The sequence below is a fragment of the Mytilus galloprovincialis genome, unplaced genomic scaffold (assembly GCF_965363235.1).
Source record: "Mytilus galloprovincialis unplaced genomic scaffold, xbMytGall1.hap1.1 HAP1_SCAFFOLD_216, whole genome shotgun sequence".
Taxonomy (NCBI): domain Eukaryota; kingdom Metazoa; phylum Mollusca; class Bivalvia; order Mytilida; family Mytilidae; genus Mytilus; species Mytilus galloprovincialis.
Genome location: NW_027468140.1, coordinates 1 through 26,762, shown reverse-complemented (window position 1 = coordinate 26,762; position 26,762 = coordinate 1). Strand labels below are relative to the sequence as shown.

General features: G+C 36.3%; 20 non-coding genes across 20 annotated transcripts; all 20 read right to left on the bottom strand.

Annotated features, from left to right (window-relative positions):
* Nucleotides 1-883: 883 nt before the first annotated feature.
* Nucleotides 884-1,047, bottom strand: LOC143061093 (U1 spliceosomal RNA). Its single transcript, XR_012974286.1, has one exon. It is a non-coding gene; the product is annotated as a U1 spliceosomal RNA (small nuclear RNA).
* A 1,156-nt stretch (nucleotides 1,048-2,203) lies between these two features.
* On the bottom strand, nucleotides 2,204-2,367 carry LOC143061092 (U1 spliceosomal RNA). The gene has a single exon (XR_012974285.1). It is a non-coding gene; the product is annotated as a U1 spliceosomal RNA (small nuclear RNA).
* Nucleotides 2,368-3,519: 1,152 nt separating this feature from the next.
* LOC143061108 (U1 spliceosomal RNA) lies at nucleotides 3,520-3,682 on the bottom strand. The gene has a single exon (XR_012974300.1). It is a non-coding gene; the product is annotated as a U1 spliceosomal RNA (small nuclear RNA).
* Nucleotides 3,683-4,837: 1,155 nt separating this feature from the next.
* On the bottom strand, nucleotides 4,838-5,001 carry LOC143061090 (U1 spliceosomal RNA). Its single transcript, XR_012974283.1, has one exon. It is a non-coding gene; the product is annotated as a U1 spliceosomal RNA (small nuclear RNA).
* A 1,155-nt stretch (nucleotides 5,002-6,156) lies between these two features.
* On the bottom strand, nucleotides 6,157-6,320 carry LOC143061089 (U1 spliceosomal RNA). Its single transcript, XR_012974282.1, has one exon. It is a non-coding gene; the product is annotated as a U1 spliceosomal RNA (small nuclear RNA).
* A 1,155-nt stretch (nucleotides 6,321-7,475) lies between these two features.
* LOC143061088 (U1 spliceosomal RNA) lies at nucleotides 7,476-7,639 on the bottom strand. The gene has a single exon (XR_012974281.1). It is a non-coding gene; the product is annotated as a U1 spliceosomal RNA (small nuclear RNA).
* Nucleotides 7,640-8,794: 1,155 nt separating this feature from the next.
* LOC143061087 (U1 spliceosomal RNA) lies at nucleotides 8,795-8,958 on the bottom strand. The gene has a single exon (XR_012974280.1). It is a non-coding gene; the product is annotated as a U1 spliceosomal RNA (small nuclear RNA).
* Nucleotides 8,959-10,113: 1,155 nt separating this feature from the next.
* Nucleotides 10,114-10,277, bottom strand: LOC143061086 (U1 spliceosomal RNA). Its single transcript, XR_012974279.1, has one exon. It is a non-coding gene; the product is annotated as a U1 spliceosomal RNA (small nuclear RNA).
* Nucleotides 10,278-11,432: 1,155 nt separating this feature from the next.
* On the bottom strand, nucleotides 11,433-11,596 carry LOC143061085 (U1 spliceosomal RNA). The gene has a single exon (XR_012974278.1). It is a non-coding gene; the product is annotated as a U1 spliceosomal RNA (small nuclear RNA).
* A 1,155-nt stretch (nucleotides 11,597-12,751) lies between these two features.
* Nucleotides 12,752-12,915, bottom strand: LOC143061084 (U1 spliceosomal RNA). Its single transcript, XR_012974277.1, has one exon. It is a non-coding gene; the product is annotated as a U1 spliceosomal RNA (small nuclear RNA).
* Nucleotides 12,916-14,070: 1,155 nt separating this feature from the next.
* Nucleotides 14,071-14,234, bottom strand: LOC143061107 (U1 spliceosomal RNA). Its single transcript, XR_012974299.1, has one exon. It is a non-coding gene; the product is annotated as a U1 spliceosomal RNA (small nuclear RNA).
* A 1,155-nt stretch (nucleotides 14,235-15,389) lies between these two features.
* Nucleotides 15,390-15,553, bottom strand: LOC143061083 (U1 spliceosomal RNA). The gene has a single exon (XR_012974276.1). It is a non-coding gene; the product is annotated as a U1 spliceosomal RNA (small nuclear RNA).
* A 1,155-nt stretch (nucleotides 15,554-16,708) lies between these two features.
* On the bottom strand, nucleotides 16,709-16,872 carry LOC143061082 (U1 spliceosomal RNA). Its single transcript, XR_012974275.1, has one exon. It is a non-coding gene; the product is annotated as a U1 spliceosomal RNA (small nuclear RNA).
* A 1,155-nt stretch (nucleotides 16,873-18,027) lies between these two features.
* On the bottom strand, nucleotides 18,028-18,191 carry LOC143061080 (U1 spliceosomal RNA). Its single transcript, XR_012974274.1, has one exon. It is a non-coding gene; the product is annotated as a U1 spliceosomal RNA (small nuclear RNA).
* Nucleotides 18,192-19,346: 1,155 nt separating this feature from the next.
* On the bottom strand, nucleotides 19,347-19,510 carry LOC143061110 (U1 spliceosomal RNA). The gene has a single exon (XR_012974302.1). It is a non-coding gene; the product is annotated as a U1 spliceosomal RNA (small nuclear RNA).
* A 1,155-nt stretch (nucleotides 19,511-20,665) lies between these two features.
* On the bottom strand, nucleotides 20,666-20,828 carry LOC143061106 (U1 spliceosomal RNA). Its single transcript, XR_012974298.1, has one exon. It is a non-coding gene; the product is annotated as a U1 spliceosomal RNA (small nuclear RNA).
* Nucleotides 20,829-21,982: 1,154 nt separating this feature from the next.
* Nucleotides 21,983-22,146, bottom strand: LOC143061109 (U1 spliceosomal RNA). The gene has a single exon (XR_012974301.1). It is a non-coding gene; the product is annotated as a U1 spliceosomal RNA (small nuclear RNA).
* Nucleotides 22,147-23,301: 1,155 nt separating this feature from the next.
* On the bottom strand, nucleotides 23,302-23,465 carry LOC143061103 (U1 spliceosomal RNA). The gene has a single exon (XR_012974295.1). It is a non-coding gene; the product is annotated as a U1 spliceosomal RNA (small nuclear RNA).
* A 1,155-nt stretch (nucleotides 23,466-24,620) lies between these two features.
* LOC143061091 (U1 spliceosomal RNA) lies at nucleotides 24,621-24,784 on the bottom strand. The gene has a single exon (XR_012974284.1). It is a non-coding gene; the product is annotated as a U1 spliceosomal RNA (small nuclear RNA).
* A 1,155-nt stretch (nucleotides 24,785-25,939) lies between these two features.
* LOC143061079 (U1 spliceosomal RNA) lies at nucleotides 25,940-26,103 on the bottom strand. The gene has a single exon (XR_012974273.1). It is a non-coding gene; the product is annotated as a U1 spliceosomal RNA (small nuclear RNA).
* Nucleotides 26,104-26,762: the final 659 nt, after the last annotated feature.

Sequence of the window (26,762 nt, the reverse complement as noted above, 5' to 3'; positions counted from 1 at the left end):
GATCGCCATGATGCTTTCACACGGAATATCAATAATTGTTTAAAATTCACTCCTCCGCAATAAAAAAAAACCAAAAAAAACCCAACATTATTGTTTTTCCCTCTTTCTTCGCTTTAATTTCGTAACTGCCTTCCGTTCATACAACACTGTTTGCTTCTGTTTCGAATTCACTAGAAAACCAGTTACCATGTTTACAGTGTACGCGCAAATTTTAAAATCTAAATTCATTCGATTTGGTGCGGGGAAAAAATCGACGGCAAAGCAATCATTTGCGTTTGAAATTGATAAAGGAGGGCGACAAAGGTAGCGTAGCGAGATTATTTCTTGAATCCGTCCGTGCTGCACATGCAGTTTCCGCTTTTCAGTATAGCAAGGAAAAGAAAATACGGCATTACTTTTCATAAAATGCCGGTATAGTTGAATTTCATATTATTTCAAATAGAAACAATATTTTGCCAACCAAAATCTAGTTTTCATCGTAAAGCAAAATGAATAAGCTTCCAAACTCAGTTTATAGTTTTTACTTCAAATAAGCGGATTTTTTTTAATGTGACTTAAACGGAGAGGCAAACTTGAAATTTACGGCAAAACTTGAAATTTACGGATTACGAGATAATAATTTAAAAGAAAAAAAAAAAACCCAACTTACTTTTTTGGAGTGTAGAAACCAAGTTGTCTGACTGAGAAATTTATTTGCTTCTTTTTATCGTCTACTCAAATTGAAGAAAAACAATGAAATGAAATGAAACAAAAGGATGGAAAACCGGTTGGCGATTACAATTTACGCAAATCCTGAACAGTCTCAGCGTACTTAAGATAAAGTTTAACAACAGTATCAAGTTTTGTATTTATTGGGAACTTTTCTTTACATTTGATTGAATAACAGGGGATAGCGCGAACGCAGTCCCCCACACTAAAAAATTGCGTACCCGAGTTGCCCACATTTGGGGCAATCGCAGGCTTCAGCCTAACCGGAGTGCAATGGAAAGGCCTCGACCTGGGGAGACCGCCTTTTTGATCACGGTGCTCCCTGTACCAGGTAAGTATGCTTGGATATCTGACATTTGTCCATTTGAGTAAATCAAGAGTAACTTTATAAAGAGGTATTCGAACATATTATAGTCAGCCGATATATCATTTTAAAACATACAATAAAACAATTTGACTTCGCATCGAGGGACATTTGCCTCCTTCCACTGATCTCATTGAAACGCGTTGGTGTATCAAAAATCGGGACACTTTTTAAGGACGATTTGTTGAAAGGGGCCAAATAAAGTAGGATAACTCTGTTGATTAAAAACGTACTATGTACGTTCAGATCGCCATGATGCTTTCACACGGAATATCAATAATTGTTTAAAATTCACTCCTCCGCAATAAAAAAAAACCAAAAAAAACCCAACATTATTGTTTTTCCCTCTTTCTTCGCTTTAATTTCGTAACTGCCTTCCGTTCATACAACACTGTTTGCTTCTGTTTCGAATTCACTAGAAAACCAGTTACCATGTTTACAGTGTACGCGCAAAATTTTAAAATCTAAATTCATTCGATTTGGTGCGGGGAAAAAATCGACGGCAAAGCAATCATTTGCGTTTGAAATTGATAAAGGAGGGCGACAAAGGTAGCGTAGCGAGATTATTTCTTGAATCCGTCCGTGCTGCACATGCAGTTTCCGCTTTTCAGTATAGCAAGGAAAAGAAAATACGGCATTACTTTTCATAAAATGCCGGTATAGTTGAATTTCATATTATTTCAAATAGAAACAATATTTTGCCAACCAAAATCTAGTTTTCATCGTAAAGCAAAATGAATAAGCTTCCAAACTCAGTTTATAGTTTTTACTTCAAATAAGCGGATTTTTTTTAATGTGACTTAAACGGAGAGGCAAACTTGAAATTTTACGGCAAAACTTGAAATTTACGGATTACGAGATAATAATTTAAAAGAAAAAAAAAAAAACCCAACTTACTTTTTTGGAGTGTAGAAACCAAGTTGTCTGACTGAGAAATTTATTTGCTTCTTTTTATCGTCTACTCAAATTGAAGAAAAACAATGAAATGAAATGAAACAAAAGGATGGAAAACCGGTTGGCGATTACAATTTACGCAAATCCTGAACAGTCTCAGCGTACTTAAGATAAAGTTTAACAACAGTATCAAGTTTTGTATTTATTGGGAACTTTTCTTTACATTTGATTGAATAACAGGGGATAGCGCGAACGCAGTCCCCCACACTAAAAAATTGCGTACCCGAGTTGCCCACATTTGGGGCAATCGCAGGCTTCAGCCTAACCGGAGTGCAATGGAAAGGCCTCGACCTGGGGAGACCGCCTTTTTGATCACGGTGCTCCCTGTACCAGGTAAGTATGCTTGGATATCTGACATTTGTCCATTTGAGTAAATCAAGAGTAACTTTATAAAGAGGTATTCGAACATATTATAGTCAGCCGATATATCATTTTAAAACATACAATAAAACAATTTGACTTCGCATCGAGGGACATTTGCCTCCTTCCACTGATCTCATTGAAACGCGTTGGTGTATCAAAAATCGGGACACTTTTTAAGGACGATTTGTTGAAAGGGCCAAATAAAGTAGGATAACTCTGTTGATTAAAAACGTACTATGTACGTTCAGATCGCCATGATGCTTTCACACGGAATATCAATAATTGTTTAAAATTCACTCCTCCGCAATAAAAAAAAACCAAAAAAACCCAACATTATTGTTTTTCCCTCTTTCTTCGCTTTAATTTCGTAACTGCCTTCCGTTCATACAACACTGTTTGCTTCTGTTTCGAATTCACTAGAAAACCAGTTACCATGTTTACAGTGTACGCGCAAAATTTTAAAATCTAAATTCATTCGATTTGGTGCGGGGAAAAAATCGACGGCAAAGCAATCATTTGCGTTTGAAATTGATAAAGGAGGGCGACAAAGGTAGCGTAGCGAGATTATTTCTTGAATCCGTCCGTGCTGCACATGCAGTTTCCGCTTTTCAGTATAGCAAGGAAAAGAAAATACGGCATTACTTTTCATAAAATGCCGGTATAGTTGAATTTCATATTATTTCAAATAGAAACAATATTTTGCCAACCAAAATCTAGTTTTCATCGTAAAGCAAAATGAATAAGCTTCCAAACTCAGTTTATAGTTTTTACTTCAAATAAGCGGATTTTTTTTAATGTGACTTAAACGGAGAGGCAAACTTGAAATTTACGGCAAAACTTGAAATTTACGGATTACGAGATAATAATTTAAAAGAAAAAAAAAAAACCCAACTTACTTTTTTGGAGTGTAGAAACCAAGTTGTCTGACTGAGAAATTTATTTGCTTCTTTTTATCGTCTACTCAAATTGAAGAAAAACAATGAAATGAAATGAAACAAAAGGATGGAAAACCGGTTGGCGATTACAATTTACGCAAATCCTGAACAGTCTCAGCGTACTTAAGATAAAGTTTAACAACAGTATCAAGTTTTGTATTTATTGGGAACTTTTCTTTACATTTGATTGAATAACAGGGGATAGCGCGAACGCAGTCCCCACACTAAAAAATTGCGTACCCGAGTTGCCCACATTTGGGGCAATCGCAGGCTTCAGCCTAACCGGAGTGCAATGGAAAGGCCTCGACCTGGGGAGACCGCCTTTTTGATCACGGTGCTCCCTGTACCAGGTAAGTATGCTTGGATATCTGACATTTGTCCATTTGAGTAAATCAAGAGTAACTTTATAAAGAGGTATTCGAACATATTATAGTCAGCCGATATATCATTTTAAAACATACAATAAAACAATTTGACTTCGCATCGAGGGACATTTGCCTCCTTCCACTGATCTCATTGAAACGCGTTGGTGTATCAAAAATCGGGACACTTTTTAAGGACGATTTGTTGAAAGGGGCCAAATAAAGTAGGATAACTCTGTTGATTAAAAACGTACTATGTACGTTCAGATCGCCATGATGCTTTCACACGGAATATCAATAATTGTTTAAAATTCACTCCTCCGCAATAAAAAAAAACCAAAAAAAACCCAACATTATTGTTTTTCCCTCTTTCTTCGCTTTAATTTCGTAACTGCCTTCCGTTCATACAACACTGTTTGCTTCTGTTTCGAATTCACTAGAAAACCAGTTACCATGTTTACAGTGTACGCGCAAAATTTTAAAATCTAAATTCATTCGATTTGGTGCGGGGAAAAAATCGACGGCAAAGCAATCATTTGCGTTTGAAATTGATAAAGGAGGGCGACAAAGGTAGCGTAGCGAGATTATTTCTTGAATCCGTCCGTGCTGCACATGCAGTTTCCGCTTTTCAGTATAGCAAGGAAAAGAAAATACGGCATTACTTTTCATAAAATGCCGGTATAGTTGAATTTCATATTATTTCAAATAGAAACAATATTTTGCCAACCAAAATCTAGTTTTCATCGTAAAGCAAAATGAATAAGCTTCCAAACTCAGTTTATAGTTTTTACTTCAAATAAGCGGATTTTTTTTAATGTGACTTAAACGGAGAGGCAAACTTGAAATTTACGGCAAAACTTGAAATTTACGGATTACGAGATAATAATTTAAAAGAAAAAAAAAAAAACCCAACTTACTTTTTTGGAGTGTAGAAACCAAGTTGTCTGACTGAGAAATTTATTTGCTTCTTTTTATCGTCTACTCAAATTGAAGAAAAACAATGAAATGAAATGAAACAAAAGGATGGAAAACCGGTTGGCGATTACAATTTACGCAAATCCTGAACAGTCTCAGCGTACTTAAGATAAAGTTTAACAACAGTATCAAGTTTTGTATTTATTGGGAACTTTTCTTTACATTTGATTGAATAACAGGGGATAGCGCGAACGCAGTCCCCCACACTAAAAAATTGCGTACCCGAGTTGCCCACATTTGGGGCAATCGCAGGCTTCAGCCTAACCGGAGTGCAATGGAAAGGCCTCGACCTGGGGAGACCGCCTTTTTGATCACGGTGCTCCCTGTACCAGGTAAGTATGCTTGGATATCTGACATTTGTCCATTTGAGTAAATCAAGAGTAACTTTATAAAGAGGTATTCGAACATATTATAGTCAGCCGATATATCATTTTAAAACATACAATAAAACAATTTGACTTCGCATCGAGGGACATTTGCCTCCTTCCACTGATCTCATTGAAACGCGTTGGTGTATCAAAAATCGGGACACTTTTTAAGGACGATTTGTTGAAAGGGGCCAAATAAAGTAGGATAACTCTGTTGATTAAAAACGTACTATGTACGTTCAGATCGCCATGATGCTTTCACACGGAATATCAATAATTGTTTAAAATTCACTCCTCCGCAATAAAAAAAAACCAAAAAAAACCCAACATTATTGTTTTTCCCTCTTTCTTCGCTTTAATTTCGTAACTGCCTTCCGTTCATACAACACTGTTTGCTTCTGTTTCGAATTCACTAGAAAACCAGTTACCATGTTTACAGTGTACGCGCAAAATTTTAAAATCTAAATTCATTCGATTTGGTGCGGGGAAAAAATCGACGGCAAAGCAATCATTTGCGTTTGAAATTGATAAAGGAGGGCGACAAAGGTAGCGTAGCGAGATTATTTCTTGAATCCGTCCGTGCTGCACATGCAGTTTCCGCTTTTCAGTATAGCAAGGAAAAGAAAATACGGCATTACTTTTCATAAAATGCCGGTATAGTTGAATTTCATATTATTTCAAATAGAAACAATATTTTGCCAACCAAAATCTAGTTTTCATCGTAAAGCAAAATGAATAAGCTTCCAAACTCAGTTTATAGTTTTTACTTCAAATAAGCGGATTTTTTTTAATGTGACTTAAACGGAGAGGCAAACTTGAAATTTACGGCAAAACTTGAAATTTACGGATTACGAGATAATAATTTAAAAGAAAAAAAAAAAAACCCAACTTACTTTTTTGGAGTGTAGAAACCAAGTTGTCTGACTGAGAAATTTATTTGCTTCTTTTTATCGTCTACTCAAATTGAAGAAAAACAATGAAATGAAATGAAACAAAAGGATGGAAAACCGGTTGGCGATTACAATTTACGCAAATCCTGAACAGTCTCAGCGTACTTAAGATAAAGTTTAACAACAGTATCAAGTTTTGTATTTATTGGGAACTTTTCTTTACATTTGATTGAATAACAGGGGATAGCGCGAACGCAGTCCCCCACACTAAAAAATTGCGTACCCGAGTTGCCCACATTTGGGGCAATCGCAGGCTTCAGCCTAACCGGAGTGCAATGGAAAGGCCTCGACCTGGGGAGACCGCCTTTTTGATCACGGTGCTCCCTGTACCAGGTAAGTATGCTTGGATATCTGACATTTGTCCATTTGAGTAAATCAAGAGTAACTTTATAAAGAGGTATTCGAACATATTATAGTCAGCCGATATATCATTTTAAAACATACAATAAAACAATTTGACTTCGCATCGAGGGACATTTGCCTCCTTCCACTGATCTCATTGAAACGCGTTGGTGTATCAAAAATCGGGACACTTTTTAAGGACGATTTGTTGAAAGGGGCCAAATAAAGTAGGATAACTCTGTTGATTAAAAACGTACTATGTACGTTCAGATCGCCATGATGCTTTCACACGGAATATCAATAATTGTTTAAAATTCACTCCTCCGCAATAAAAAAAAACCAAAAAAAACCCAACATTATTGTTTTTCCCTCTTTCTTCGCTTTAATTTCGTAACTGCCTTCCGTTCATACAACACTGTTTGCTTCTGTTTCGAATTCACTAGAAAACCAGTTACCATGTTTACAGTGTACGCGCAAAATTTTAAAATCTAAATTCATTCGATTTGGTGCGGGGAAAAAATCGACGGCAAAGCAATCATTTGCGTTTGAAATTGATAAAGGAGGGCGACAAAGGTAGCGTAGCGAGATTATTTCTTGAATCCGTCCGTGCTGCACATGCAGTTTCCGCTTTTCAGTATAGCAAGGAAAAGAAAATACGGCATTACTTTTCATAAAATGCCGGTATAGTTGAATTTCATATTATTTCAAATAGAAACAATATTTTGCCAACCAAAATCTAGTTTTCATCGTAAAGCAAAATGAATAAGCTTCCAAACTCAGTTTATAGTTTTTACTTCAAATAAGCGGATTTTTTTTAATGTGACTTAAACGGAGAGGCAAACTTGAAATTTACGGCAAAACTTGAAATTTACGGATTACGAGATAATAATTTAAAAGAAAAAAAAAAAAACCCAACTTACTTTTTTGGAGTGTAGAAACCAAGTTGTCTGACTGAGAAATTTATTTGCTTCTTTTTATCGTCTACTCAAATTGAAGAAAAACAATGAAATGAAATGAAACAAAAGGATGGAAAACCGGTTGGCGATTACAATTTACGCAAATCCTGAACAGTCTCAGCGTACTTAAGATAAAGTTTAACAACAGTATCAAGTTTTGTATTTATTGGGAACTTTTCTTTACATTTGATTGAATAACAGGGGATAGCGCGAACGCAGTCCCCCACACTAAAAAATTGCGTACCCGAGTTGCCCACATTTGGGGCAATCGCAGGCTTCAGCCTAACCGGAGTGCAATGGAAAGGCCTCGACCTGGGGAGACCGCCTTTTTGATCACGGTGCTCCCTGTACCAGGTAAGTATGCTTGGATATCTGACATTTGTCCATTTGAGTAAATCAAGAGTAACTTTATAAAGAGGTATTCGAACATATTATAGTCAGCCGATATATCATTTTAAAACATACAATAAAACAATTTGACTTCGCATCGAGGGACATTTGCCTCCTTCCACTGATCTCATTGAAACGCGTTGGTGTATCAAAAATCGGGACACTTTTTAAGGACGATTTGTTGAAAGGGGCCAAATAAAGTAGGATAACTCTGTTGATTAAAAACGTACTATGTACGTTCAGATCGCCATGATGCTTTCACACGGAATATCAATAATTGTTTAAAATTCACTCCTCCGCAATAAAAAAAAACCAAAAAAAACCCAACATTATTGTTTTTCCCTCTTTCTTCGCTTTAATTTCGTAACTGCCTTCCGTTCATACAACACTGTTTGCTTCTGTTTCGAATTCACTAGAAAACCAGTTACCATGTTTACAGTGTACGCGCAAAATTTTAAAATCTAAATTCATTCGATTTGGTGCGGGGAAAAAATCGACGGCAAAGCAATCATTTGCGTTTGAAATTGATAAAGGAGGGCGACAAAGGTAGCGTAGCGAGATTATTTCTTGAATCCGTCCGTGCTGCACATGCAGTTTCCGCTTTTCAGTATAGCAAGGAAAAGAAAATACGGCATTACTTTTCATAAAATGCCGGTATAGTTGAATTTCATATTATTTCAAATAGAAACAATATTTTGCCAACCAAAATCTAGTTTTCATCGTAAAGCAAAATGAATAAGCTTCCAAACTCAGTTTATAGTTTTTACTTCAAATAAGCGGATTTTTTTTAATGTGACTTAAACGGAGAGGCAAACTTGAAATTTACGGCAAAACTTGAAATTTACGGATTACGAGATAATAATTTAAAAGAAAAAAAAAAAAACCCAACTTACTTTTTTGGAGTGTAGAAACCAAGTTGTCTGACTGAGAAATTTATTTGCTTCTTTTTATCGTCTACTCAAATTGAAGAAAAACAATGAAATGAAATGAAACAAAAGGATGGAAAACCGGTTGGCGATTACAATTTACGCAAATCCTGAACAGTCTCAGCGTACTTAAGATAAAGTTTAACAACAGTATCAAGTTTTGTATTTATTGGGAACTTTTCTTTACATTTGATTGAATAACAGGGGATAGCGCGAACGCAGTCCCCCACACTAAAAAATTGCGTACCCGAGTTGCCCACATTTGGGGCAATCGCAGGCTTCAGCCTAACCGGAGTGCAATGGAAAGGCCTCGACCTGGGGAGACCGCCTTTTTGATCACGGTGCTCCCTGTACCAGGTAAGTATGCTTGGATATCTGACATTTGTCCATTTGAGTAAATCAAGAGTAACTTTATAAAGAGGTATTCGAACATATTATAGTCAGCCGATATATCATTTTAAAACATACAATAAAACAATTTGACTTCGCATCGAGGGACATTTGCCTCCTTCCACTGATCTCATTGAAACGCGTTGGTGTATCAAAAATCGGGACACTTTTTAAGGACGATTTGTTGAAAGGGGCCAAATAAAGTAGGATAACTCTGTTGATTAAAAACGTACTATGTACGTTCAGATCGCCATGATGCTTTCACACGGAATATCAATAATTGTTTAAAATTCACTCCTCCGCAATAAAAAAAAACCAAAAAAAACCCAACATTATTGTTTTTCCCTCTTTCTTCGCTTTAATTTCGTAACTGCCTTCCGTTCATACAACACTGTTTGCTTCTGTTTCGAATTCACTAGAAAACCAGTTACCATGTTTACAGTGTACGCGCAAAATTTTAAAATCTAAATTCATTCGATTTGGTGCGGGGAAAAAATCGACGGCAAAGCAATCATTTGCGTTTGAAATTGATAAAGGAGGGCGACAAAGGTAGCGTAGCGAGATTATTTCTTGAATCCGTCCGTGCTGCACATGCAGTTTCCGCTTTTCAGTATAGCAAGGAAAAGAAAATACGGCATTACTTTTCATAAAATGCCGGTATAGTTGAATTTCATATTATTTCAAATAGAAACAATATTTTGCCAACCAAAATCTAGTTTTCATCGTAAAGCAAAATGAATAAGCTTCCAAACTCAGTTTATAGTTTTTACTTCAAATAAGCGGATTTTTTTTAATGTGACTTAAACGGAGAGGCAAACTTGAAATTTACGGCAAAACTTGAAATTTACGGATTACGAGATAATAATTTAAAAGAAAAAAAAAAAAACCCAACTTACTTTTTTGGAGTGTAGAAACCAAGTTGTCTGACTGAGAAATTTATTTGCTTCTTTTTATCGTCTACTCAAATTGAAGAAAAACAATGAAATGAAATGAAACAAAAGGATGGAAAACCGGTTGGCGATTACAATTTACGCAAATCCTGAACAGTCTCAGCGTACTTAAGATAAAGTTTAACAACAGTATCAAGTTTTGTATTTATTGGGAACTTTTCTTTACATTTGATTGAATAACAGGGGATAGCGCGAACGCAGTCCCCCACACTAAAAAATTGCGTACCCGAGTTGCCCACATTTGGGGCAATCGCAGGCTTCAGCCTAACCGGAGTGCAATGGAAAGGCCTCGACCTGGGGAGACCGCCTTTTTGATCACGGTGCTCCCTGTACCAGGTAAGTATGCTTGGATATCTGACATTTGTCCATTTGAGTAAATCAAGAGTAACTTTATAAAGAGGTATTCGAACATATTATAGTCAGCCGATATATCATTTTAAAACATACAATAAAACAATTTGACTTCGCATCGAGGGACATTTGCCTCCTTCCACTGATCTCATTGAAACGCGTTGGTGTATCAAAAATCGGGACACTTTTTAAGGACGATTTGTTGAAAGGGGCCAAATAAAGTAGGATAACTCTGTTGATTAAAAACGTACTATGTACGTTCAGATCGCCATGATGCTTTCACACGGAATATCAATAATTGTTTAAAATTCACTCCTCCGCAATAAAAAAAAACCAAAAAAAACCCAACATTATTGTTTTTCCCTCTTTCTTCGCTTTAATTTCGTAACTGCCTTCCGTTCATACAACACTGTTTGCTTCTGTTTCGAATTCACTAGAAAACCAGTTACCATGTTTACAGTGTACGCGCAAAATTTTAAAATCTAAATTCATTCGATTTGGTGCGGGGAAAAAATCGACGGCAAAGCAATCATTTGCGTTTGAAATTGATAAAGGAGGGCGACAAAGGTAGCGTAGCGAGATTATTTCTTGAATCCGTCCGTGCTGCACATGCAGTTTCCGCTTTTCAGTATAGCAAGGAAAAGAAAATACGGCATTACTTTTCATAAAATGCCGGTATAGTTGAATTTCATATTATTTCAAATAGAAACAATATTTTGCCAACCAAAATCTAGTTTTCATCGTAAAGCAAAATGAATAAGCTTCCAAACTCAGTTTATAGTTTTTACTTCAAATAAGCGGATTTTTTTTAATGTGACTTAAACGGAGAGGCAAACTTGAAATTTACGGCAAAACTTGAAATTTACGGATTACGAGATAATAATTTAAAAGAAAAAAAAAAAAACCCAACTTACTTTTTTGGAGTGTAGAAACCAAGTTGTCTGACTGAGAAATTTATTTGCTTCTTTTTATCGTCTACTCAAATTGAAGAAAAACAATGAAATGAAATGAAACAAAAGGATGGAAAACCGGTTGGCGATTACAATTTACGCAAATCCTGAACAGTCTCAGCGTACTTAAGATAAAGTTTAACAACAGTATCAAGTTTTGTATTTATTGGGAACTTTTCTTTACATTTGATTGAATAACAGGGGATAGCGCGAACGCAGTCCCCCACACTAAAAAATTGCGTACCCGAGTTGCCCACATTTGGGGCAATCGCAGGCTTCAGCCTAACCGGAGTGCAATGGAAAGGCCTCGACCTGGGGAGACCGCCTTTTTGATCACGGTGCTCCCTGTACCAGGTAAGTATGCTTGGATATCTGACATTTGTCCATTTGAGTAAATCAAGAGTAACTTTATAAAGAGGTATTCGAACATATTATAGTCAGCCGATATATCATTTTAAAACATACAATAAAACAATTTGACTTCGCATCGAGGGACATTTGCCTCCTTCCACTGATCTCATTGAAACGCGTTGGTGTATCAAAAATCGGGACACTTTTTAAGGACGATTTGTTGAAAGGGGCCAAATAAAGTAGGATAACTCTGTTGATTAAAAACGTACTATGTACGTTCAGATCGCCATGATGCTTTCACACGGAATATCAATAATTGTTTAAAATTCACTCCTCCGCAATAAAAAAAAACCAAAAAAAACCCAACATTATTGTTTTTCCCTCTTTCTTCGCTTTAATTTCGTAACTGCCTTCCGTTCATACAACACTGTTTGCTTCTGTTTCGAATTCACTAGAAAACCAGTTACCATGTTTACAGTGTACGCGCAAAATTTTAAAATCTAAATTCATTCGATTTGGTGCGGGGAAAAAATCGACGGCAAAGCAATCATTTGCGTTTGAAATTGATAAAGGAGGGCGACAAAGGTAGCGTAGCGAGATTATTTCTTGAATCCGTCCGTGCTGCACATGCAGTTTCCGCTTTTCAGTATAGCAAGGAAAAGAAAATACGGCATTACTTTTCATAAAATGCCGGTATAGTTGAATTTCATATTATTTCAAATAGAAACAATATTTTGCCAACCAAAATCTAGTTTTCATCGTAAAGCAAAATGAATAAGCTTCCAAACTCAGTTTATAGTTTTTACTTCAAATAAGCGGATTTTTTTTAATGTGACTTAAACGGAGAGGCAAACTTGAAATTTACGGCAAAACTTGAAATTTACGGATTACGAGATAATAATTTAAAAGAAAAAAAAAAAAACCCAACTTACTTTTTTGGAGTGTAGAAACCAAGTTGTCTGACTGAGAAATTTATTTGCTTCTTTTTATCGTCTACTCAAATTGAAGAAAAACAATGAAATGAAATGAAACAAAAGGATGGAAAACCGGTTGGCGATTACAATTTACGCAAATCCTGAACAGTCTCAGCGTACTTAAGATAAAGTTTAACAACAGTATCAAGTTTTGTATTTATTGGGAACTTTTCTTTACATTTGATTGAATAACAGGGGATAGCGCGAACGCAGTCCCCCACACTAAAAAATTGCGTACCCGAGTTGCCCACATTTGGGGCAATCGCAGGCTTCAGCCTAACCGGAGTGCAATGGAAAGGCCTCGACCTGGGGAGACCGCCTTTTTGATCACGGTGCTCCCTGTACCAGGTAAGTATGCTTGGATATCTGACATTTGTCCATTTGAGTAAATCAAGAGTAACTTTATAAAGAGGTATTCGAACATATTATAGTCAGCCGATATATCATTTTAAAACATACAATAAAACAATTTGACTTCGCATCGAGGGACATTTGCCTCCTTCCACTGATCTCATTGAAACGCGTTGGTGTATCAAAAATCGGGACACTTTTTAAGGACGATTTGTTGAAAGGGGCCAAATAAAGTAGGATAACTCTGTTGATTAAAAACGTACTATGTACGTTCAGATCGCCATGATGCTTTCACACGGAATATCAATAATTGTTTAAAATTCACTCCTCCGCAATAAAAAAAAACCAAAAAAAACCCAACATTATTGTTTTTCCCTCTTTCTTCGCTTTAATTTCGTAACTGCCTTCCGTTCATACAACACTGTTTGCTTCTGTTTCGAATTCACTAGAAAACCAGTTACCATGTTTACAGTGTACGCGCAAAATTTTAAAATCTAAATTCATTCGATTTGGTGCGGGGAAAAAATCGACGGCAAAGCAATCATTTGCGTTTGAAATTGATAAAGGAGGGCGACAAAGGTAGCGTAGCGAGATTATTTCTTGAATCCGTCCGTGCTGCACATGCAGTTTCCGCTTTTCAGTATAGCAAGGAAAAGAAAATACGGCATTACTTTTCATAAAATGCCGGTATAGTTGAATTTCATATTATTTCAAATAGAAACAATATTTTGCCAACCAAAATCTAGTTTTCATCGTAAAGCAAAATGAATAAGCTTCCAAACTCAGTTTATAGTTTTTACTTCAAATAAGCGGATTTTTTTTAATGTGACTTAAACGGAGAGGCAAACTTGAAATTTACGGCAAAACTTGAAATTTACGGATTACGAGATAATAATTTAAAAGAAAAAAAAAAAAACCCAACTTACTTTTTTGGAGTGTAGAAACCAAGTTGTCTGACTGAGAAATTTATTTGCTTCTTTTTATCGTCTACTCAAATTGAAGAAAAACAATGAAATGAAATGAAACAAAAGGATGGAAAACCGGTTGGCGATTACAATTTACGCAAATCCTGAACAGTCTCAGCGTACTTAAGATAAAGTTTAACAACAGTATCAAGTTTTGTATTTATTGGGAACTTTTCTTTACATTTGATTGAATAACAGGGGATAGCGCGAACGCAGTCCCCCACACTAAAAAATTGCGTACCCGAGTTGCCCACATTTGGGGCAATCGCAGGCTTCAGCCTAACCGGAGTGCAATGGAAAGGCATCGACCTGGGGAGACCGCCTTTTTGATCACGGTGCTCCCTGTACCAGGTAAGTATGCTTGGATATCTGACATTTGTCCATTTGAGTAAATCAAGAGTAACTTTATAAAGAGGTATTCGAACATATTATAGTCAGCCGATATATCATTTTAAAACATACAATAAAACAATTTGACTTCGCATCGAGGGACATTTGCCTCCTTCCACTGATCTCATTGAAACGCGTTGGTGTATCAAAAATCGGGACACTTTTTAAGGACGATTTGTTGAAAGGGGCCAAATAAAGTAGGATAACTCTGTTGATTAAAAACGTACTATGTACGTTCAGATCGCCATGATGCTTTCACACGGAATATCAATAATTGTTTAAAATTCACTCCTCCGCAATAAAAAAAAACCAAAAAAAACCCAACATTATTGTTTTTCCCTCTTTCTTCGCTTTAATTTCGTAACTGCCTTCCGTTCATACAACACTGTTTGCTTCTGTTTCGAATTCACTAGAAAACCAGTTACCATGTTTACAGTGTACGCGCAAAATTTTAAAATCTAAATTCATTCGATTTGGTGCGGGGAAAAAATCGACGGCAAAGCAATCATTTGCGTTTGAAATTGATAAAGGAGGGCGACAAAGGTAGCGTAGCGAGATTATTTCTTGAATCCGTCCGTGCTGCACATGCAGTTTCCGCTTTTCAGTATAGCAAGGAAAAGAAAATACGGCATTACTTTTCATAAAATGCCGGTATAGTTGAATTTCATATTATTTCAAATAGAAACAATATTTTGCCAACCAAAATCTAGTTTTCATCGTAAAGCAAAATGAATAAGCTTCCAAACTCAGTTTATAGTTTTTACTTCAAATAAGCGGATTTTTTTTAATGTGACTTAAACGGAGAGGCAAACTTGAAATTTACGGCAAAACTTGAAATTTACGGATTACGAGATAATAATTTAAAAGAAAAAAAAAAAAACCCAACTTACTTTTTTGGAGTGTAGAAACCAAGTTGTCTGACTGAGAAATTTATTTGCTTCTTTTTATCGTCTACTCAAATTGAAGAAAAACAATGAAATGAAATGAAACAAAAGGATGGAAAACCGGTTGGCGATTACAATTTACGCAAATCCTGAACAGTCTCAGCGTACTTAAGATAAAGTTTAACAACAGTATCAAGTTTTGTATTTATTGGGAACTTTTCTTTACATTTGATTGAATAACAGGGGATAGCGCGAACGCAGTCCCCCACACTAAAAAATTGCGTACCCGAGTTGCCCACATTTGGGGCAATCGCAGGCTTCAGCCTAACCGGAGTGCAATGGAAAGGCCTCGACCTGGGGAGACCGCCTTTTTGATCACGGTGCTCCCTGTACCAGGTAAGTATGCTTGGATATCTGACATTTGTCCATTTGAGTAAATCAAGAGTAACTTTATAAAGAGGTATTCGAACATATTATAGTCAGCCGATATATCATTTTAAAACATACAATAAAACAATTTGACTTCGCATCGAGGGACATTTGCCTCCTTCCACTGATCTCATTGAAACGCGTTGGTGTATCAAAAATCGGGACACTTTTTAAGGACGATTTGTTGAAAGGGGCCAAATAAAGTAGGATAACTCTGTTGATTAAAAACGTACTATGTACGTTCAGATCGCCATGATGCTTTCACACGGAATATCAATAATTGTTTAAAATTCACTCCTCCGCAATAAAAAAAAACCAAAAAAAACCCAACATTATTGTTTTTCCCTCTTTCTTCGCTTTAATTTCGTAACTGCCTTCCGTTCATACAACACTGTTTGCTTCTGTTTCGAATTCACTAGAAAACCAGTTACCATGTTTACAGTGTACGCGCAAAATTTTAAAATCTAAATTCATTCGATTTGGTGCGGGGAAAAAATCGACGGCAAAGCAATCATTTGCGTTTGAAATTGATAAAGGAGGGCGACAAAGGTAGCGTAGCGAGATTATTTCTTGAATCCGTCCGTGCTGCACATGCAGTTTCCGCTTTTCAGTATAGCAAGGAAAAGAAAATACGGCATTACTTTTCATAAAATGCCGGTATAGTTGAATTTCATATTATTTCAAATAGAAACAATATTTTGCCAACCAAAATCTAGTTTTCATCGTAAAGCAAAATGAATAAGCTTCCAAACTCAGTTTATAGTTTTTACTTCAAATAAGCGGATTTTTTTTAATGTGACTTAAACGGAGAGGCAAACTTGAAATTTACGGCAAAACTTGAAATTTACGGATTACGAGATAATAATTTAAAAGAAAAAAAAAAAAACCCAACTTACTTTTTTGGAGTGTAGAAACCAAGTTGTCTGACTGAGAAATTTATTTGCTTCTTTTTATCGTCTACTCAAATTGAAGAAAAACAATGAAATGAAATGAAACAAAAGGATGGAAAACCGGTTGGCGATTACAATTTACGCAAATCCTGAACAGTCTCAGCGTACTTAAGATAAAGTTTAACAACAGTATCAAGTTTTGTATTTATTGGGAACTTTTCTTTACATTTGATTGAATAACAGGGGATAGCGCGAACGCAGTCCCCCACACTAAAAAATTGCGTACCCGAGTTGCCCACATTTGGGGCAATCGCAGGCTTCAGCCTAACCGGAGTGCAATGGAAAGGCCTCGACCTGGGGAGACCGCCTTTTTGATCACGGTGCTCCCTGTACCAGGTAAGTATGCTTGGATATCTGACATTTGTCCATTTGAGTAAATCAAGAGTAACTTTATAAAGAGGTATTCGAACATATTATAGTCAGCCGATATATCATTTTAAAACATACAATAAAACAATTTGACTTCGCATCGAGGGACATTTGCCTCCTTCCACTGATCTCATTGAAACGCGTTGGTGTATCAAAAATCGGGACACTTTTTAAGGACGATTTGTTGAAAGGGGCCAAATAAAGTAGGATAACTCTGTTGATTAAAAACGTACTATGTACGTTCAGATCGCCATGATGCTTTCACACGGAATATCAATAATTGTTTAAAATTCACTCCTCCGCAATAAAAAAAAACCAAAAAAAACCCAACATTATTGTTTTTCCCTCTTTCTTCGCTTTAATTTCGTAACTGCCTTCCGTTCATACAACACTGTTTGCTTCTGTTTCGAATTCACTAGAAAACCAGTTACCATGTTTACAGTGTACGCGCAAAATTTTAAAATCTAAATTCATTCGATTTGGTGCGGGGAAAAAATCGACGGCAAAGCAATCATTTGCGTTTGAAATTGATAAAGGAGGGCGACAAAGGTAGCGTAGCGAGATTATTTCTTGAATCCGTCCGTGCTGCACATGCAGTTTCCGCTTTTCAGTATAGCAAGGAAAAGAAAATACGGCATTACTTTTCATAAAATGCCGGTATAGTTGAATTTCATATTATTTCAAATAGAAACAATATTTTGCCAACCAAAATCTAGTTTTCATCGTAAAGCAAAATGAATAAGCTTCCAAACTCAGTTTATAGTTTTTACTTCAAATAAGCGGATTTTTTTTAATGTGACTTAAACGGAGAGGCAAACTTGAAATTTACGGCAAAACTTGAAATTTACGGATTACGAGATAATAATTTAAAAGAAAAAAAAAAAAACCCAACTTACTTTTTTGGAGTGTAGAAACCAAGTTGTCTGACTGAGAAATTTATTTGCTTCTTTTTATCGTCTACTCAAATTGAAGAAAAACAATGAAATGAAATGAAACAAAAGGATGGAAAACCGGTTGGCGATTACAATTTACGCAAATCCTGAACAGTCTCAGCGTACTTAAGATAAAGTTTAACAACAGTATCAAGTTTTGTATTTATTGGGAACTTTTCTTTACATTTGATTGAATAACAGGGGATAGCGCGAACGCAGTCCCCCACACTAAAAAATTGCGTACCCGAGTTGCCCACATTTGGGGCAATCGCAGGCTTCAGCCTAACCGGAGTGCAATGGAAAGGCCTCGACCTGGGGAGACCGCCTTTTTGATCACGGTGCTCCCTGTACCAGGTAAGTATGCTTGGATATCTGACATTTGTCCATTTGAGTAAATCAAGAGTAACTTTATAAAGAGGTATTCGAACATATTATAGTCAGCCGATATATCATTTTAAAACATACAATAAAACAATTTGACTTCGCATCGAGGGACATTTGCCTCCTTCCACTGATCTCATTGAAACGCGTTGGTGTATCAAAAATCGGGACACTTTTTAAGGACGATTTGTTGAAAGGGGCCAAATAAAGTAGGATAACTCTGTTGATTAAAAACGTACTATGTACGTTCAGATCGCCATGATGCTTTCACACGGAATATCAATAATTGTTTAAAATTCACTCCTCCGCAATAAAAAAAAACCAAAAAAAACCCAACATTATTGTTTTTCCCTCTTTCTTCGCTTTAATTTCGTAACTGCCTTCCGTTCATACAACACTGTTTGCTTCTGTTTCGAATTCACTAGAAAACCAGTTACCATGTTTACAGTGTACGCGCAAAATTTTAAAATCTAAATTCATTCGATTTGGTGCGGGGAAAAAATCGACGGCAAAGCAATCATTTGCGTTTGAAATTGATAAAGGAGGGCGACAAAGGTAGCGTAGCGAGATTATTTCTTGAATCCGTCCGTGCTGCACATGCAGTTTCCGCTTTTCAGTATAGCAAGGAAAAGAAAATACGGCATTACTTTTCATAAAATGCCGGTATAGTTGAATTTCATATTATTTCAAATAGAAACAATATTTTGCCAACCAAAATCTAGTTTTCATCGTAAAGCAAAATGAATAAGCTTCCAAACTCAGTTTATAGTTTTTACTTCAAATAAGCGGATTTTTTTTAATGTGACTTAAACGGAGAGGCAAACTTGAAATTTACGGCAAAACTTGAAATTTACGGATTACGAGATAATAATTTAAAAGAAAAAAAAAAAAACCCAACTTACTTTTTTGGAGTGTAGAAACCAAGTTGTCTGACTGAGAAATTTATTTGCTTCTTTTTATCGTCTACTCAAATTGAAGAAAAACAATGAAATGAAATGAAACAAAAGGATGGAAAACCGGTTGGCGATTACAATTTACGCAAATCCTGAACAGTCTCAGCGTACTTAAGATAAAGTTTAACAACAGTATCAAGTTTTGTATTTATTGGGAACTTTTCTTTACATTTGATTGAATAACAGGGGATAGCGCGAACGCAGTCCCCCACACTAAAAAATTGCGTACCCGAGTTGCCCACATTTGGGGCAATCGCAGGCTTCAGCCTAACCGGAGTGCAATGGAAAGGCCTCGACCTGGGGAGACCGCCTTTTTGATCACGGTGCTCCCTGTACCAGGTAAGTATGCTTGGATATCTGACATTTGTCCATTTGAGTAAATCAAGAGTAACTTTATAAAGAGGTATTCGAACATATTATAGTCAGCCGATATATCATTTTAAAACATACAATAAAACAATTTGACTTCGCATCGAGGGACATTTGCCTCCTTCCACTGATCTCATTGAAACGCGTTGGTGTATCAAAAATCGGGACACTTTTTAAGGACGATTTGTTGAAAGGGGCCAAATAAAGTAGGATAACTCTGTTGATTAAAAACGTACTATGTACGTTCAGATCGCCATGATGCTTTCACACGGAATATCAATAATTGTTTAAAATTCACTCCTCCGCAATAAAAAAAAACCAAAAAAAACCCAACATTATTGTTTTTCCCTCTTTCTTCGCTTTAATTTCGTAACTGCCTTCCGTTCATACAACACTGTTTGCTTCTGTTTCGAATTCACTAGAAAACCAGTTACCATGTTTACAGTGTACGCGCAAAATTTTAAAATCTAAATTCATTCGATTTGGTGCGGGGAAAAAATCGACGGCAAAGCAATCATTTGCGTTTGAAATTGATAAAGGAGGGCGACAAAGGTAGCGTAGCGAGATTATTTCTTGAATCCGTCCGTGCTGCACATGCAGTTTCCGCTTTTCAGTATAGCAAGGAAAAGAAAATACGGCATTACTTTTCATAAAATGCCGGTATAGTTGAATTTCATATTATTTCAAATAGAAACAATATTTTGCCAACCAAAATCTAGTTTTCATCGTAAAGCAAAATGAATAAGCTTCCAAACTCAGTTTATAGTTTTTACTTCAAATAAGCGGATTTTTTTTAATGTGACTTAAACGGAGAGGCAAACTTGAAATTTACGGCAAAACTTGAAATTTACGGATTACGAGATAATAATTTAAAAGAAAAAAAAAAAAACCCAACTTACTTTTTTGGAGTGTAGAAACCAAGTTGTCTGACTGAGAAATTTATTTGCTTCTTTTTATCGTCTACTCAAATTGAAGAAAAACAATGAAATGAAATGAAACAAAAGGATGGAAAACCGGTTGGCGATTACAATTTACGCAAATCCTGAACAGTCTCAGCGTACTTAAGATAAAGTTTAACAACAGTATCAAGTTTTGTATTTATTGGGAACTTTTCTTTACATTTGATTGAATAACAGGGGATAGCGCGAACGCAGTCCCCCACACTAAAAAATTGCGTACCCGAGTTGCCCACATTTGGGCAATCGCAGGCTTCAGCCTAACCGGAGTGCAATGGAAAGGCCTCGACCTGGGGAGACCGCCTTTTTGATCACGGTGCTCCCTGTACCAGGTAAGTATGCTTGGATATCTGACATTTGTCCATTTGAGTAAATCAAGAGTAACTTTATAAAGAGGTATTCGAACATATTATAGTCAGCCGATATATCATTTTAAAACATACAATAAAACAATTTGACTTCGCATCGAGGGACATTTGCCTCCTTCCACTGATCTCATTGAAACGCGTTGGTGTATCAAAAATCGGGACACTTTTTAAGGACGATTTGTTGAAAGGGGCCAAATAAAGTAGGATAACTCTGTTGATTAAAAACGTACTATGTACGTTCAGATCGCCATGATGCTTTCACACGGAATATCAATAATTGTTTAAAATTCACTCCTCCGCAATAAAAAAAAACCAAAAAAACCCAACATTATTGTTTTTCCCTCTTTCTTCGCTTTAATTTCGTAACTGCCTTCCGTTCATACAACACTGTTTGCTTCTGTTTCGAATTCACTAGAAAACCAGTTACCATGTTTACAGTGTACGCGCAAAATTTTAAAATCTAAATTCATTCGATTTGGTGCGGGGAAAAAATCGACGGCAAAGCAATCATTTGCGTTTGAAATTGATAAAGGAGGGCGACAAAGGTAGCGTAGCGAGATTATTTCTTGAATCCGTCCGTGCTGCACATGCAGTTTCCGCTTTTCAGTATAGCAAGGAAAAGAAAATACGGCATTACTTTTCATAAAATGCCGGTATAGTTGAATTTCATATTATTTCAAATAGAAACAATATTTTGCCAACCAAAATCTAGTTTTCATCGTAAAGCAAAATGAATAAGCTTCCAAACTCAGTTTATAGTTTTTACTTCAAATAAGCGGATTTTTTTTAATGTGACTTAAACGGAGAGGCAAACTTGAAATTTACGGCAAAACTTGAAATTTACGGATTACGAGATAATAATTTAAAAGAAAAAAAAAAAAACCCAACTTACTTTTTTGGAGTGTAGAAACCAAGTTGTCTGACTGAGAAATTTATTTGCTTCTTTTTATCGTCTACTCAAATTGAAGAAAAACAATGAAATGAAATGAAACAAAAGGATGGAAAACCGGTTGGCGATTACAATTTACGCAAATCCTGAACAGTCTCAGCGTACTTAAGATAAAGTTTAACAACAGTATCAAGTTTTGTATTTATTGGGAACTTTTCTTTACATTTGATTGAATAACAGGGGATAGCGCGAACGCAGTCCCCCACACTAAAAAATTGCGTACCCGAGTTGCCCACATTTGGGGCAATCGCAGGCTTCAGCCTAACCGGAGTGCAATGGAAAGGCCTCGACCTGGGGAGACCGCCTTTTTGATCACGGTGCTCCCTGTACCAGGTAAGTATGCTTGGATATCTGACATTTGTCCATTTGAGTAAATCAAGAGTAACTTTATAAAGAGGTATTCGAACATATTATAGTCAGCCGATATATCATTTTAAAACATACAATAAAACAATTTGACTTCGCATCGAGGGACATTTGCCTCCTTCCACTGATCTCATTGAAACGCGTTGGTGTATCAAAAATCGGGACACTTTTTAAGGACGATTTGTTGAAAGGGGCCAAATAAAGTAGGATAACTCTGTTGATTAAAAACGTACTATGTACGTTCAGATCGCCATGATGCTTTCACACGGAATATCAATAATTGTTTAAAATTCACTCCTCCGCAATAAAAAAAAACCAAAAAAAACCCAACATTATTGTTTTTCCCTCTTTCTTCGCTTTAATTTCGTAACTGCCTTCCGTTCATACAACACTGTTTGCTTCTGTTTCGAATTCACTAGAAAACCAGTTACCATGTTTACAGTGTACGCGCAAAATTTTAAAATCTAAATTCATTCGATTTGGTGCGGGGAAAAAATCGACGGCAAAGCAATCATTTGCGTTTGAAATTGATAAAGGAGGGCGACAAAGGTAGCGTAGCGAGATTATTTCTTGAATCCGTCCGTGCTGCACATGCAGTTTCCGCTTTTCAGTATAGCAAGGAAAAGAAAATACGGCATTACTTTTCATAAAATGCCGGTATAGTTGAATTTCATATTATTTCAAATAGAAACAATATTTTGCCAACCAAAATCTAGTTTTCATCGTAAAGCAAAATGAATAAGCTTCCAAACTCAGTTTATAGTTTTTACTTCAAATAAGCGGATTTTTTTTAATGTGACTTAAACGGAGAGGCAAACTTGAAATTTACGGCAAAACTTGAAATTTACGGATTACGAGATAATAATTTAAAAGAAAAAAAAAAAAACCCAACTTACTTTTTTGGAGTGTAGAAACCAAGTTGTCTGACTGAGAAATTTATTTGCTTCTTTTTATCGTCTACTCAAATTGAAGAAAAACAATGAAATGAAATGAAACAAAAGGATGGAAAACCGGTTGGCGATTACAATTTACGCAAATCCTGAACAGTCTCAGCGTACTTAAGATAAAGTTTAACAACAGTATCAAGTTTTGTATTTATTGGGAACTTTTCTTTACATTTGATTGAATAACAGGGGATAGCGCGAACGCAGTCCCCCACACTAAAAAATTGCGTACCCGAGTTGCCCACATTTGGGGCAATCGCAGGCTTCAGCCTAACCGGAGTGCAATGGAAAGGCCTCGACCTGGGGAGACCGCCTTTTTGATCACGGTGCTCCCTGTACCAGGTAAGTATGCTTGGATATCTGACATTTGTCCATTTGAGTAAATCAAGAGTAACTTTATAAAGAGGTATTCGAACATATTATAGTCAGCCGATATATCATTTTAAAACATACAATAAAACAATTTGACTTCGCATCGAGGGACATTTGCCTCCTTCCACTGATCTCATTGAAACGCGTTGGTGTATCAAAAATCGGGACACTTTTTAAGGACGATTTGTTGAAAGGGGCCAAATAAAGTAGGATAACTCTGTTGATTAAAAACGTACTATGTACGTTCAGATCGCCATGATGCTTTCACACGGAATATCAATAATTGTTTAAAATTCACTCCTCCGCAATAAAAAAAAACCAAAAAAAACCCAACATTATTGTTTTTCCCTCTTTCTTCGCTTTAATTTCGTAACTGCCTTCCGTTCATACAACACTGTTTGCTTCTGTTTCGAATTCACTAGAAAACCAGTTACCATGTTTACAGTGTACGCGCAAAATTTTAAAATCTAAATTCATTCGATTTGGTGCGGGGAAAAAATCGACGGCAAAGCAATCATTTGCGTTTGAAATTGATAAAGGAGGGCGACAAAGGTAGCGTAGCGAGATTATTTCTTGAATCCGTCCGTGCTGCACATGCAGTTTCCGCTTTTCAGTATAGCAAGGAAAAGAAAATACGGCATTACTTTTCATAAAATGCCGGTATAGTTGAATTTCATATTATTTCAAATAGAAACAATATTTTGCCAACCAAAATCTAGTTTTCATCGTAAAGCAAAATGAATAAGCTTCCAAACTCAGTTTATAGTTTTTACTTCAAATAAGCGGATTTTTTTTAATGTGACTTAAACGGAGAGGCAAACTTGAAATTTACGGCAAAACTTGAAATTTACGGATTACGAGATAATAATTTAAAAGAAAAAAAAAAAAACCCAACTTACTTTTTTGGAGTGTAGAAACCAAGTTGTCTGACTGAGAAATTTATTTGCTTCTTTTTATCGTCTACTCAAATTGAAGAAAAACAATGAAATGAAATGAAACAAAAGGATGGAAAACCGGTTGGCGATTACAATTTACGCAAATCCTGAACAGTCTCAGCGTACTTAAGATAAAGTTTAACAACAGTATCAAGTTTTGTATTTATTGGGAACTTTTCTTTACATTTGATTGAATAACAGGGGATAGCGCGAACGCAGTCCCCCACACTAAAAAATTGCGTACCCGAGTTGCCCACATTTGGGGCAATCGCAGGCTTCAGCCTAACCGGAGTGCAATGGAAAGGCCTCGACCTGGGGAGACCGCCTTTTTGATCACGGTGCTCCCTGTACCAGGTAAGTATGCTTGGATATCTGACATTTGTCCATTTGAGTAAATCAAGAGTAACTTTATAAAGAGGTATTCGAACATATTATAGTCAGCCGATATATCATTTTAAAACATACAATAAAACAATTTGACTTCGCATCGAGGGACATTTGCCTCCTTCCACTGATCTCATTGAAACGCGTTGGTGTATCAAAAATCGGGACACTTTTTAAGGACGATTTGTTGAAAGGGGCCAAATAAAGTAGGATAACTCTGTTGATTAAAAACGTACTATGTACGTTCAGATCGCCATGATGCTTTCACACGGAATATCAATAATTGTTTAAAATTCACTCCTCCGCAATAAAAAAAAACCAAAAAAAACCCAACATTATTGTTTTTCCCTCTTTCTTCGCTTTAATTTCGTAACTGCCTTCCGTTCATACAACACTGTTTGCTTCTGTTTCGAATTCACTAGAAAACCAGTTACCATGTTTACAGTGTACGCGCAAAATTTTAAAATCTAAATTCATTCGATTTGGTGCGGGGAAAAAATCGACGGCAAAGCAATCATTTGCGTTTGAAATTGATAAAGGAGGGCGACAAAGGTAGCGTAGCGAGATTATTTCTTGAATCCGTCCGTGCTGCACATGCAGTTTCCGCTTTTCAGTATAGCAAGGAAAAGAAAATACGGCATTACTTTTCATAAAATGCCGGTATAGTTGAATTTCATATTATTTCAAATAGAAACAATATTTTGCCAACCAAAATCTAGTTTTCATCGTAAAGCAAAATGAATAAGCTTCCAAACTCAGTTTATAGTTTTTACTTCAAATAAGCGGATTTTTTTTAATGTGACTTAAACGGAGAGGCAAACTTGAAATTTACGGCAAAACTTGAAATTTACGGATTACGAGATAATAATTTAAAAGAAAAAAAAAAAAACCCAACTTACTTTTTTGGAGTGTAGAAACCAAGTTGTCTGACTGAGAAATTTATTTGCTTCTTTTTATCGTCTACTCAAATTGAAGAAAAACAATGAAATGAAATGAAACAAAAGGATGGAAAACCGGTTGGCGATTACAATTTACGCAAATCCTGAACAGTCTCAGCGTACTTAAGATAAAGTTTAACAACAGTATCAAGTTTTGTATTTATTGGGAACTTTTCTTTACATTTGATTGAATAACAGGGGATAGCGCGAACGCAGTCCCCCACACTAAAAAATTGCGTACCCGAGTTGCCCACATTTGGGGCAATCGCAGGCTTCAGCCTAACCGGAGTGCAATGGAAAGGCCTCGACCTGGGGAGACCGCCTTTTTGATCACGGTGCTCCCTGTACCAGGTAAGTATGCTTGGATATCTGACATTTGTCCATTTGAGTAAATCAAGAGTAACTTTATAAAGAGGTATTCGAACATATTATAGTCAGCCGATATATCATTTTAAAACATACAATAAAACAATTTGACTTCGCATCGAGGGACATTTGCCTCCTTCCACTGATCTCATTGAAACGCGTTGGTGTATCAAAAATCGGGACACTTTTTAAGGACGATTTGTTGAAAGGGGCCAAATAAAGTAGGATAACTCTGTTGATTAAAAACGTACTATGTACGTTCAGATCGCCATGATGCTTTCACACGGAATATCAATAATTGTTTAAAATTCACTCCTCCGCAATAAAAAAAAACCAAAAAAAACCCAACATTATTGTTTTTCCCTCTTTCTTCGCTTTAATTTCGTAACTGCCTTCCGTTCATACAACACTGTTTGCTTCTGTTTCGAATTCACTAGAAAACCAGTTACCATGTTTACAGTGTACGCGCAAAATTTTAAAATCTAAATTCATTCGATTTGGTGCGGGGAAAAAATCGACGGCAAAGCAATCATTTGCGTTTGAAATTGATAAAGGAGGGCGACAAAGGTAGCGTAGCGAGATTATTTCTTGAATCCGTCCGTGCTGCACATGCAGTTTCCGCTTTTCAGTATAGCAAGGAAAAGAAAATACG